The sequence below is a fragment of the Lepidochelys olivacea genome (assembly GCF_965140295.1).
Source record: "Lepidochelys olivacea isolate rLepOli2 genome assembly, chromosome: 1".
In the NCBI taxonomy this organism is placed as follows: Eukaryota; Metazoa; Chordata; order Testudines; family Cheloniidae; genus Lepidochelys; species Lepidochelys olivacea.
In genome coordinates this window covers 328,968,161-328,980,875 of record NC_140411.1, presented here as the reverse complement: position 1 = coordinate 328,980,875, position 12,715 = coordinate 328,968,161, and positions in this window count along the sequence as shown.

Below are 12,715 nucleotides of genomic sequence, written 5' to 3'. Positions count from 1 at the left end.
ACATCGAGCAGTCTATCACTGCCATGATCAAGTCACTTCTTACCTTTCTTTTCAGTAAGCTAGTAAACTGAGCCCCTTAATTCTCTCAGTCAGGCATGCTTTCCAGTCCTTGGATCACCACTTCAAGAGCACCCCCAAAGAATGAATTGTGCTTCGGAGAAGTATGATTCCTTCTTTGCTACCAGTAATCTGCTAGTGGCTCTTACCAGTACTGACATGCTACTGGCTCTTACCAGCTCAGCTGCCAGAGTATTGGGAAGGAGCAAGGTGGGATGGAGTCAAGGGTCTGCCTATTTCTGCCTCTCTCCTTAAAGACTTGCTCAGGCGGAGGGGAATAGGAGGTCTGCAGCATGCATTTACCTCCTGATATCTACAAGGTCCCGAGAGGATGCACAGGGATATTTGGGGATCTTATTCTCCCTTATGCCTTTGCACAGCCATGTAGACCAGGCCACTCTCTGGCCCTAAATGAATTAATATTTGTCAAATATTTTGGGAGCCTTGAATGGAAAGCCCTCTAGAAGTGCAAAGCACAGTATTCTTCTTCTTTGGAAAGTGGCCTAAAAAAGTCGTAAACAAGGCAGGAATCCCCAAAAGTAAGCCACCTACTGTTTTCTCCTGGAGATAAAGCAGAATATTGTTCCAGAAAGTATTGTGTCATTTACTGTGAAAAATAAGATGTCCGAAAATATTGGGGAAAAATAAAAAAGAAAGAAACAAGCAGCTTAAAGAAACCTCTTCAAATGAAGCCAAGGTAAAAAATGTAACTATATCTGACATACAGAGCAAAATATTATAATATGTGAGTTCATGTATTCAAAAGAATCACTGCCGCAGGAAATTCATGCAGATAGAAAAACATTTGCCATAGTCATAGGGTTACGATTGTTTGTTGTAGATCATTTTATTACTACCGCTTCTGAGGAAAGATCTACACTTATAGGCATGAGTCATAAGCATCTGCTTGTACATAGTATTATGTCCCATTGCACCCTCTTGTTTATTATAGCATTAAAAAATGTGGACTGCAAAGTATATGATTTCTGACACAGCCTTGTTGCATATGTCACGATCCTTACATCATTTTCACTAAGCTAGTACTGCCCATTTTTCAGTCCCATCAGTTTAATAGAGTAAATAAATAAATTATAAAATGAACAGCTCTATTTGGTCTAGTATCCGTTTACATTTATCAGTGTCAAGTACAATAATTATAGAAATTAACAGTATAATTAAATATTTCACTTTTTATTTGAATAATAATAGCAATGACATATAGTACTCAGTTTCTCCCTCTTTTATGAGTGTTAATGGCTGAATTAATCCCTATCCTTAGGAAAAAATTTCAGAAGTGCCTAAGTAATTTAGGAGTGCCAGTTTCAGCCATATATAGTAAGCTCAAGACATTTAGCAATTTCACCTCTGTGCATCCTTGGGGGATAAAACAGCAAAGTAACAACAGATGAGTTTAGTAATGTACAAAGCAAACTTTATTTAAGAAATCAGATATATAATAAATCACTTAACCACATATCAAGAAATACTGACTTCATTCTTTTTCTAGTAACCTTAATTAAGTTATATTCTGTCTATAGCTATTTCCCAGTCAGTAATCTCCACCCAATTCCTAAGTGTCCTAAGGCACTTCACCATGTAGACATTTACTTGGAAGAGCTGGCTTGGAAAAAACAGATGACTGTTGCATAGCTAATGTTCACACCTGATCAATGGCATATGCAGGCTCAATGGTGTTAGGAGAACACTATATTGTATTTTCATTCCATATTATAATAAGACCGATAAAGAAACTATTGATAAATTATATTATTCCTGCAGGCTACTGGGTGTGCAGGATCAAGATAAATGTATATTTTGCTTTCTATATAACTCCCACAGTGCTAAAGAAAGCTAATAAATAATGACAATACTTTGCATGTACATAGATTCTATTATCCAGGGCCTCTGAGCACTTTATAAATGAGGGTAAGAATTACAACTCAGATTTTATACAAAAAGGAACTTGGGCTCTAACCAGTAGACCACATTTTTTCTCCTACGTGTCCCACCTATTAGAAAAAACATTGTAATGATATCACATATGTTCCAGCCCTGCAACCTTTACTATACAAGTAGTCCCAATCATACTTTATTTTTTGGGCACTGGGTGATTACTGCTGTGAATAAGGGTTACAGGCTTAGGATCATAATTACAGAAACTCAAATAATTGCTCTCAGATAGTATTACCACCACATTCTATTAAAATAATTCAATATATGCACATGACTCAGGTACTTGCAAACCCCAATGTATGTTGGCTTTCATCTTGTGCAATCATTTACACCATTGCAAAGTAGGTATCAAACTTTGCCGCACACAGTTTTAAAAAATCTGCTCCATAATATCCAAAAGTACAAAAAGTAGCATTAGAAATTGAGATTTCTCTTTTAAAAAAAACCCTATGTTTTGACCAGTGGCATTACACCATACATCAGGTGATGAACAACTCAGATGTTGTTAATATTATTGACAAAACAAACATTAGATGACAGAGGATTTAACTAATTCAGTATGGACACAAGTTTTGTTTAAGGCGGAAAAAATATTTTCAGTTCATTCAAAATGTGGGTTGATATTATTGGCACGATGACTGCTTCACATATGAAAAGCCTCTTTCCATGTTCAAGGCTGGAGTAGAAGAAATGATGCTAGGAACACAGGTGCAGATGCTGTACAAAAGGAAATATAATTTTAATATCCTGAGTGCAAGGTTTTTTAGACTTCATCTGCCCTTATATTAACACCCTTGATTAAATTTCATATAGCCACATTTATCTTTCTCAATTTCTTTTTTTCCCAAAAAACAAATTGTAAAGAGATTTTCTTTTGTCACTGTTCACAATAGGCTTTATGGCTGAAGCTGTCTGTTTATCCAGAGTACAGACACACAATAGCTAGTGTCTGTCTATAGAGAAAGCAGCCATAGGATTTGGGTTAACTCTCAATGCCCATTCAAATCCTTGGCTTCTTCCGAGACTGCCAGCAAGGGTGCTTATTAGTGCCAAATTATGAAGACTTTTTTGTATATGGATTGTGGACATCTGCCCATTAAAAAAAATGGACCAAGGTCACCAGCTTATTTCAGCAACAAGCCATCAGATGGTCCCCAACCTTCCAAAGAAGTGTTCAGAGCAGAAGTAGATTCCATATCAGAATGCCACTGTGTGGCCTTGGCAGTATGTCATAAGTGCTTTCCCCAGCTGAAAAATGAGAATTAATACTAGTTATCCACCTTTCAAAGCACTTGAGCTCTTTACCTGAAAGGCAATGTACAAGAAAAGTTTTATGATGATGATTGTTATAGTCCTTTTTTTGGCTACTGTATAGAAAGTAGCTTGTGCTGGGTCATCACAGAAGTTCTACTCAGGTTTGCAGTACTTACATCTGCTCTGTAAGACTGAGATTTTGAAAGGCACTTAATCCTGAAATTAAATGGAAGTTGGACACCTAGCTCCCTTAAAACCTTTCCAAAATTCCAGTCTAGAGAACACTTGCTTCATTGATCTGTTACATATATTGGTCTACAAAGTCGTGATTTGGGAAGCCATTTTGCTTGCTATGTCAGTCAGAGGATAGTTGTCAAGATGGATGGATTTCAGTGGGCGACTGAAATAGGGAAATATATGACTTGGAATGAGGTTGAAATAAAAAAATAACCCTGACCACTGTTCCCTCTAAGCTGTGCGCTTGTGCACACAGATCCTAAACCCCACGCACATGGCGAAACACCACGCCCACAGAAATTTGCACAGAACCACAACAATTTGCACAAAAGAAATTTTTTGCACACACGGCCTGTCAAAAATTTGAACAGAAGAAATTTTTTGCACACACGGCTTGTCAAAAATTAGAGGGAACATTGACCCTGACTATCCTGAACCTTTTAAAGGACAGGACAAAAACTTCACAACTTAGTGTCTGGACTCCTAAGAGACAAAAAAGACCTACAACCAACCAAATCTTGCTTTGCACAAGCTTTTGTGTGAGTTGCTCAGCTTGGCTCTCATGAATCTGCTCTTCGTTTCATCTTGTTAATGGCATTTTCTTATTTCCCACTTTGTGGCATATTTTCTCTTCTGCTGACTTTGTGAAGTTTTCAGGAGGCTGCTGGCAGCTCTGTGAACACTCAGAGAAACTTGGGGAGAATCTGAAAAACAGCTGATTAGTTGCATTGCCCTCTTGCTGAAATTATTGAATTTCATGCTGTTTACTAAGTCTCACATACTTATTGATTCAATGTTTTGTAAATTTAGCTCTCTCCAGTCTCAGCTAATGTGTGGGCTCAGACACACTAGGCTGCTATTTATTCTATAAGTGAGAAATTACTGGATAATTTATGGGTTGTAAACCCAAAATTGTACAGGTTTTACCTTAGGGAAAGAATAAATACATGTCTCATTTCAACACATTTTAGACAACATGCTCCTTTTTAATGGTGCCTTTTGATTTTTAATTTGAAATGTGTAGACACTTTCAGATAGGATTTTCATATGGGAATATTATGCTATTCTGTCAGGCTTCATATTTCCCCCCTGAAGTTCTTAGAGAAGATCTCACTTATTTGAATAACAAAGCTGTTAAATTTGTGTAGTCATTGTGAATAAGAGGAGCTTGATCAAGGATTTTAGTTTGATTAAGAAATGAAACAGGGTTAGGAGAATAAACACTGCATCAACAGTGTGAATCCTATTTAAGTTTAAAAATGGATTATATATGGTATATTTATACACTCTGAAATTAGGGAATATTCTTATCTTGATGAGAAGGGATTTATACATACAGCTATTAAACCTAATAGAGCTTTTATGTATAATATTTGCATACTGAGAGGAGAATATAGTCCACAATGCATCTATAATGCAAAACTGGTTTAATGTTGGGGCTTTCTTAGGCAATGATGTTTGACATTACAGTTCAAGGATGCAAAAGATCTATTGATCCGTGAGTTAAATAGTGACCTCCGTTTCACATCTTCATAGTACTTTGTAGGTTGTTTTTTTAAAGCAAACATACCATAGTAATAAATGTTTAGACCCAGGTAAATATAAAACCTTCCCTTAATATGTCATTAAGAAACAAAGTAGGGGAAAAGATGTTTAATTTCACCAACATACCTTAAATCCCAATTTTTCTTCATTCCTCCTCTAGAAATAAGTGTCTGTTCTAAGGGGAAATTCTACACATCTTATTTTAATGATAACTCCATTCATTTTGGTCTGTAATCATAGAATCATAGAATATCAGGGTTGGAAGGGACCCCAGAAGGTCATCTAGTCCAACCCCCTGCTCAAAGCAGGACCAATTCCCAGTTAAATCATAATGAACTCTCAAGCCAAGATGTGTGCATACGTGGGGCGGTGTTTGGGTTTTTTTGTTTTGTTTTGTTTTCGTGTGATTAATTTTTTATTAATTGTCATAAAGAAACAAACAAAAAATATAGCTTGTATATGTTACCTAGTGCCACCCGTTTAACAGGCTATCCAATAAAATTATGCAACTATGCAACTTTACAACTTGTCAAAGGTTCAATTTTTGTTAAAAAGGGACTCTCGGCAAAGGCGACTGAGTGGGCTTGCCGTGACCAAGTACAAGTGACACCCAGAATGGTCACCAGTCGGGGAATTTGTGGGCAAGACCAGGGTGGTCTGTTGGCAGAGTGCCATTGTGTCCCAGGGAGACTGATCGGCAAGGCGGGCGGTGGGTTGAGGCCATCCCAGCAACCAACATATCTGGTTGGGCCCAACTCCACACACCAGTAGCAGTAGGGAAGTGGCAAAGCAAGCAGGAGTCAGCTTTCCTTTGTAGGCCCAAGAATCCCTCAGCTTGCATCATCACTATATCCCTCTGCAACTGAGGAGACCGAATTACAGTTCTCTGTCACACTGTGGCAAAGCGCCCAGTGTGGGTTTATTCTGCCAAGATCAGACAGTATACAAACAGCTTGAAAGGCTGAGGCTCGTGGAACAAGGACTATTCCTGTTGCCACAATGAGTGCATGGGCCTACAGAAGAAGCGGTTGGACACAGGTGCATAATAAAGAGTCTTTAGTGTCTGGTCTTCACCTTTTTGGGAAGGGTAAAAATCCACAGGCTACTGATTTATTCAAGGGTGAAGAGTCATTAGTAGAGCTTTCCTGCAGCTGGGAAGCCCTTATGGGGGACAGATAGTTCAGTGGTTTGAGCATTGGCTTGCTAAACCCAGGGTTGTGAGGTCAATCCTTGGCGGGGCTGTTTGGCATCTGGGGCAAAAATTGGGGATTGGTCCTGCTTTGAGCAGGGGGTTGGACTAGATGACCTCCTGAGGACCCTTCCAACCCTGATATTCTATGATTCTATGAAAACCAGACAATGCAACACCAGACAATATTACATGGACATAACACATTAGATAGGTGGGTAACAAAAAAGCAAACAAACAAACAAAAGACATACACAAATAGGCAAAAAAGGGAAAGTGGGGACATAGGAAGGGAAAAAGTGGAGACCCTGCAGAAGATGGGTGAATGGTAGTCTGGCATTACTTGAGCTATCTTAGCATTTCTTATTCAAATGTATCAAAATAGGGTTCAAATTCTTCTAATTCATATACTTGCTCACTATGTTGATAAGCTATTTTTAATTTCTTTGCTAATCCAGACAGGTCCAAATATCTCTGCTTAATGCTGGGCATAAGCCTGCTAATTCATTTTTGTAAAATCATGTTCTTGGTAAGAAACTTCCAGAACCAAAGTCTTTGTGATGAAGTTAAACCCCTCATAGTAGTTACATAATCTAGGATACAATTTTCACTTGAGGTTTGGTTGCTGATGCCAAGCACCATTTTCACTCTTGTGTCCACCTCTTTCCACAGCTGCCTGACTGTTGGACAATGCCACAGCATATGAATCAGGGTTCCTTTTTCTTTATTTCTGCACCAATAAACACCAGAGGACAAGGCCCCCACCTTGTACAATCTCTGTGGCATCCAGGACATTTTGAATAGAATCTTTTGCGGCATTAGGTATAGCCTGAGATCCACAAAAGCCTTTTTTAACATTTCGTAATATGCTCTGCGCCTGAGGTTCTTTTAAGGGCTATGATAACTCCCCTTCCCACACTTTCACAAAGAACTCCAGACCAACGGCGTTCCTCTTCATTAGTGGACATGGGCCTGTTTATGAAGCATTTCCAAGGTTCCCAGTAGCTCTGGGCCCTCTGGCAGTCCTAGGGCAACTGGGCCAAACTGATACTTTAGCAAGTGTTTTAGTTGTAAGTACTGCCACTCCTCTGAGGATGGCAGGTCATATCATTGTGTTAGTGTTAGAAGAGCCCTAATTCTTGACTAATTGGGAAATCCATATGTTGCCAGTTCTCCAAATTATAGTGGTTTTTCTTCTCAATTTGAAAGTCTGGGTTACCCAGCTAGGTGCCGTTGCATGACAGTGAGATTGAAATTGATACCTCTTAACCAGGATAGCCCAGACCCTTTGTGCAACCACCACTCTGGGCACCTTATTTTTCTCCATTGAACAAAAAGAGGAACTGAGCAGACCCACAGAGGAAATGAATTGCATTAATACCCATTCAGTTGCCACCCATGTGGATATAAGGGTGTTAGCATGCTGGAACCAATCTGACATCTGTAACATTAGTAATATAGTAAGTAAGTAACATTAGTAAGCATAATAGTAATTTTGTGGGTCTGGAAGCTCAAACTCCCTGTTGGCTCTGGGGAACTTTATTTTTTAAAGTGATAGTTGTGGGCATTGACCAGTGCCCCATAAAAGGTTCTAAAAATGATATTACATTTTCTAAAATAAGATGGAGAAAATAAGATGGAGAAATATATAGGCCAGTTAGAATATAGTGGAGCCTAGGCAGAATATTCATTTTGATTGTATAAACTCTTATCCACAGGCTCACAGACTGGAGGCCATCTATTTTTATTACTAGTTATTTGAGAGAGTATAGGTTCTAAATTTATCTTCACTAGTTTGTTAATGTTTCTTCATACTTTTATACCTAGGTACTTAAGTGCTTCAGTTTGCCCATGGAAATTCCATTGAGAAAAACCCACTACACGACAAGCAGGAGCTATCCAATGACAATACTTGTAAATATTGACTGAAATCATAAGTCACTATAAGCTAAACATACAGATGTCAAACCATGCAGGAAAGTTTTGCTGTGTCAATGTGCTCTGGTTCACATCAATAAGATAATTATTAATCCTGTGGTAAACAGAACTTTGATCCCATGTTTATTTTTAGGTAATTGACAACTGAAGATTTTACAAAAATGTCATTTTGACAAGTCGTTCTCCACAGGAATCCATTGTGTCAACTCATAACACAATGTCCAGTGCAAGAGTTATAAAAGTAAACTAGCCCATATGAATGCTGCTGGCATAGCATATTGTAGAGTGAGTAGAGAGATCTGTCATCTGACACAGACTGTTTATTCCTTGATTCCAAGCCATGGAGGTTGAACACAGGAACATAAAGCATGGTGTAAGAAATGCACTGTGTGTGAGTGCTACTGATTAGCCAGAGGTGATATTAATGACCATGGCCAGGCAGGGTGGGGAAAGGGAAGAATATGGAGTCCTTAAATTTAAGAATGCAGAACAAATTCCCTCTCCCTCTTGAGTGTGTTTGTGTGTAAGGATGGCTAAAATGGAGATAATATATGTATGCTGCACAAGGCTATTGTAAGGTAGAGCTGGACAAACATTTTCAAACAAAACTCTCTCTCTTTTGGGGGGACGGCAAGATTTGTAGATTTGTGTTGACCAAAACATTTAGCAAAATCCTATCAAATTTGCCAAATTGTTTTGATTAGAAAAAAAATTCTGAAAAAAATCAAAATGTTTCATTTCGAGATTTTCAAAACGTTTTTATTTGAAAATACTTTTTATTTAGAAATTTCTTTCAAATTATTATTTTTTTTAAAAAAGCCTTAAACAGAGCTCACTATTAAAATGATACATTTCCTGTCAGGCCAGATAAAATGTTTTGTTCACCCTGAAGCAAACAGTTTTTCAACTTTTTGGTTTGCCCATTTTTTCCCCAATTTTTTTTGAACTGCCAACTCAACTGAAAAGGTCAATTATACACACAGTTCCATCATAAAGTTTAATTAAGATTAGTGAGAAACTCAGCTCTTGCCCTGATGAAGACCATCGACATGCCAGAAAGCATCAGATGTTTTTAAAAACCATTTTCATAGCATAAATTTAAGTTATGCTTTTCCATTTGTTAAGGATTGTACCATCCCCAGCTTGATCATATTGGTTTTTTATTTTCCTTCTTCCCAGCCTCAGAAACAACGGCCAGGGCTGCTTTTCTCCAGTCAGAGAACTGAAAAATTGATACTTCATCTAAGTGGTGCTACAAACTACTGCACAAATTCTTTGCACAGTGCCCTCCAAAATGAAGCAGAATCCTATACCTCCATTTAAGAACTAATAATTGACGTTTCAGTTTAATGGCTGAACTAAAAAATCCCTCCTTCCCCCTCCCCTCCAGTTTTGCTTGTCCTAACAAGACAATTTCTTTTGTTTTTTCTTGCTGAAACAAAAAATCAGCCCTTCCCCCTTCAGGTTAAATGAAACATTTTGTCCAATCTAACACAAAATGTTTCATTTGGGTTTTGGGTGTTTTCCCCTCTTTTCCCCCCTGCTAAATCTAGCTGAATTTCAAAATGAAACACTACTTTGAAATGAAAAGTAGAAACATTTAATTTTGAAAACGCTGAAAGGAGATATTTTGACTATTTCATAATTGTTTCCCCATTTGTTTTTATCTAAAACTATTTGCTGGATTCAACCCAAATTCACAAACAGCTTCAGTCAACTGCATTTTTCAGTGAATAAACTATTCATCAAAAAAAAATTTCACAGCTCTACTCCAGTTTCATTACCTTTAAGACGCATAGTTTTTATGTGTACATACATACACCTATATGCATGCATATGCAAATACCTTTAGAAAAAAGCCAGAGGAAGAAAGGAAGCACTCATGATATCACAATCAATAACGAAATCGCTGATTTCAAATGGGAGCACTCAACCCCTTGCATGAGGCATTCGGCAGTTCACAGGATCAGGCCCTCTTATCTAGGTGGATCAACCTGCCCGATGAAGGCAAGAGCTTCCACTTATAGAGGAAAAAATCTTGGTAATAGCTAATAAGCCACAAAAGGAGATTCTGAAAATATGTATAGCAGAGTAATGGAGGTTTTCATAAAAGATCCCATTTTTTAAGTGTACCAGAGCAGGGCTGTGTTTTTTTAATGTACTTTGTCTTGTCTTTAAGTGCTTAACTATTTAGACACTGCTCGCTTGGGTTAATTACAATCCAGATTCTTACCTGGTGAATACAGTGATGTGATGCTGATGTGCACTATGGCCTAGATATTCCAGAGAACACAGCCAATTCATTTTGTTCCACTATTCAAGTCTAGGGCAAGTGGATATTCATAATCCAAGTGGTTTGGGGTAGATTGACGAAGGGCAGAATCTGTATTTTTTCCTCTTGGTCTATTTTGTTTTCTAACTGTGGTGTTTATTTTATTGAACACATGCTTAGTGTTTGGATAGGCAAATATCTAACCTAATCTAATTAAATAAAATAAATAATACATGTGTTAGGCATACACCAATAATTTAAACACAGATAATATGCTTAGTTCATGGAGTTATATTTGAATTTAAGAAAGAATTCTAAAGTCATGGGCTGGAATACGAGTTGTCTTTTTTCCCTCAATATAATTTGTGTCATGTAATTATAAAGCTCTTGTGTATTTGGACTGTAAGATCTACAGAAGAGGAATGTGACTTCTCAGAGCTCTGTGTAAATTTACAGCACTAAATACATGTTTTATAATGATGATGATAAAATAATAATCATAATAGAATGTAATCAAAATGTGTGTCATAGCTTCAAAGGATGGAAATGGAGTGAAGGATGATGGAAATCCATCTATCTGCTTCTGCAGATTTGCACAATCAGTCAGGCTCTGTCTGTCAGGCATTACCTGCACACCTAGTTTTCTTGGGGATCTATAAAGATTTCCAGCAGGCAATTTATGTCAGGCTCCCTCACTGTTCTTTGTCACCCATTCCATTATGTGGAGGTTATTAGCATATCTACAAAATAATGCTACTTCACAGTTCTATAACACCTTTTTCCTGAGACTCTGTCCTCTGACCAGGAATATATATTTCCTAATGATGGTAAAATGCTCAAAGATATGCAGGGGTCACCCCCATTCAGCACTGAAATTCAGCTTTTCTTTCTTTCTTTCTTTCTTTCTTTCTTTCTTTCTTTCTTTCTTTCTTTCAAGAACATAGTCAATGTGAAGTAAATATCCTCATATTGGTAGCAATAACTAATATATATGTATAGGTGATTTAGAGAAAAGTACAGGTGAAATACCAGATATATTTGGCATGTAAAAACCAATTCTCCCAGCTTGCCTGCCCTCTAATAGTGCCTATATATCACCACAAACAAAATTAATACTTACGGTAGTGTAAGTTATTGTTGATGACTGATAATGGGATTTCTGCTTCTACACCCAAAGTATGGCATTTGAAATCACATTATTTCATGCTGAAGGAAAGACATGATTTCACATCCTACTTATCAATGTGAGGTTCAACCAGTTATCTATATAGGGTTCAGTGTAGAGCTCCTAGATTTGATAGAATATTATCATGTTATATGGAATTCATGCAGGGCATGCTGCTGCAGGTATAAATCAAGAGAACACCTCAGATGGTGGCTGGTTCTCCTTGGAACAGTATTGCTAAGCTCGTGTTATGTTCAATAAGCCTCTCCATGGAAAGGTTATGGTGTGATTAAAAAAAGGTTTCTCGTGATTTTAGTGCTCATAAAAGGGCTTGGATTTATACCCTTGGAGTCCTCTGTTTAGACACATAATAAGCACAGTACAAGTTGTAACAAGCTTTTCCCCAGCTCCTTAACATTGTGTTTTAAGCCTGGCTAGCTAATACCCCTCCCCAAAGGGTAAGATTTATTTAAAGGGTTAATTTAAAATATCCGTTTCATCCTTGACCTCTCTGCTGGCACTGGCCACAGGGGCACCAGCTAGGGTGTTGGCCTTGTGAGGGGAACAGCTATGCATTAGCAAATACAACTGGCTGCATACACTGGGTCTGATCTCTTTTCTCAGGGTAATGAGGGGGTCTATAAGAACACCCCACCCCCCCAAGATAAGGTTTCACTCTGCTTGTAAAACAGACAGGGATCTGAGCCTGTGGGATGACCCTTGCTAGAGGGAGATACCATTTTCCCAGTCCAGCAAAGCACTTAAATACAGGTGTAAACCCAGTGGCTTCAATGTGACTCCTCACATACATGAAGTTATGTACATGCTTAAGTACTTTGTTGGACTGAGGCACAGGATGGCTGGCTGCACATCACAGACAACTCTGAACTGAGCACTGATAGGGGAGATAAAAATAACAAACCTAGAAAAGATCTCAATACTAAAAGCCCTCCTTTAAATTGTCCTTTGCTGTGATGCCTACAATAATCTTGATCCCTGCCTATCGCTGTCGTGCTGATCCATATCATCTCATTGTTTCCTTGTACTCCCCTGTCTGTATCTAGATTATATCTAGATTGCAAGCCCGTTGGGACAGGGGCTGTCT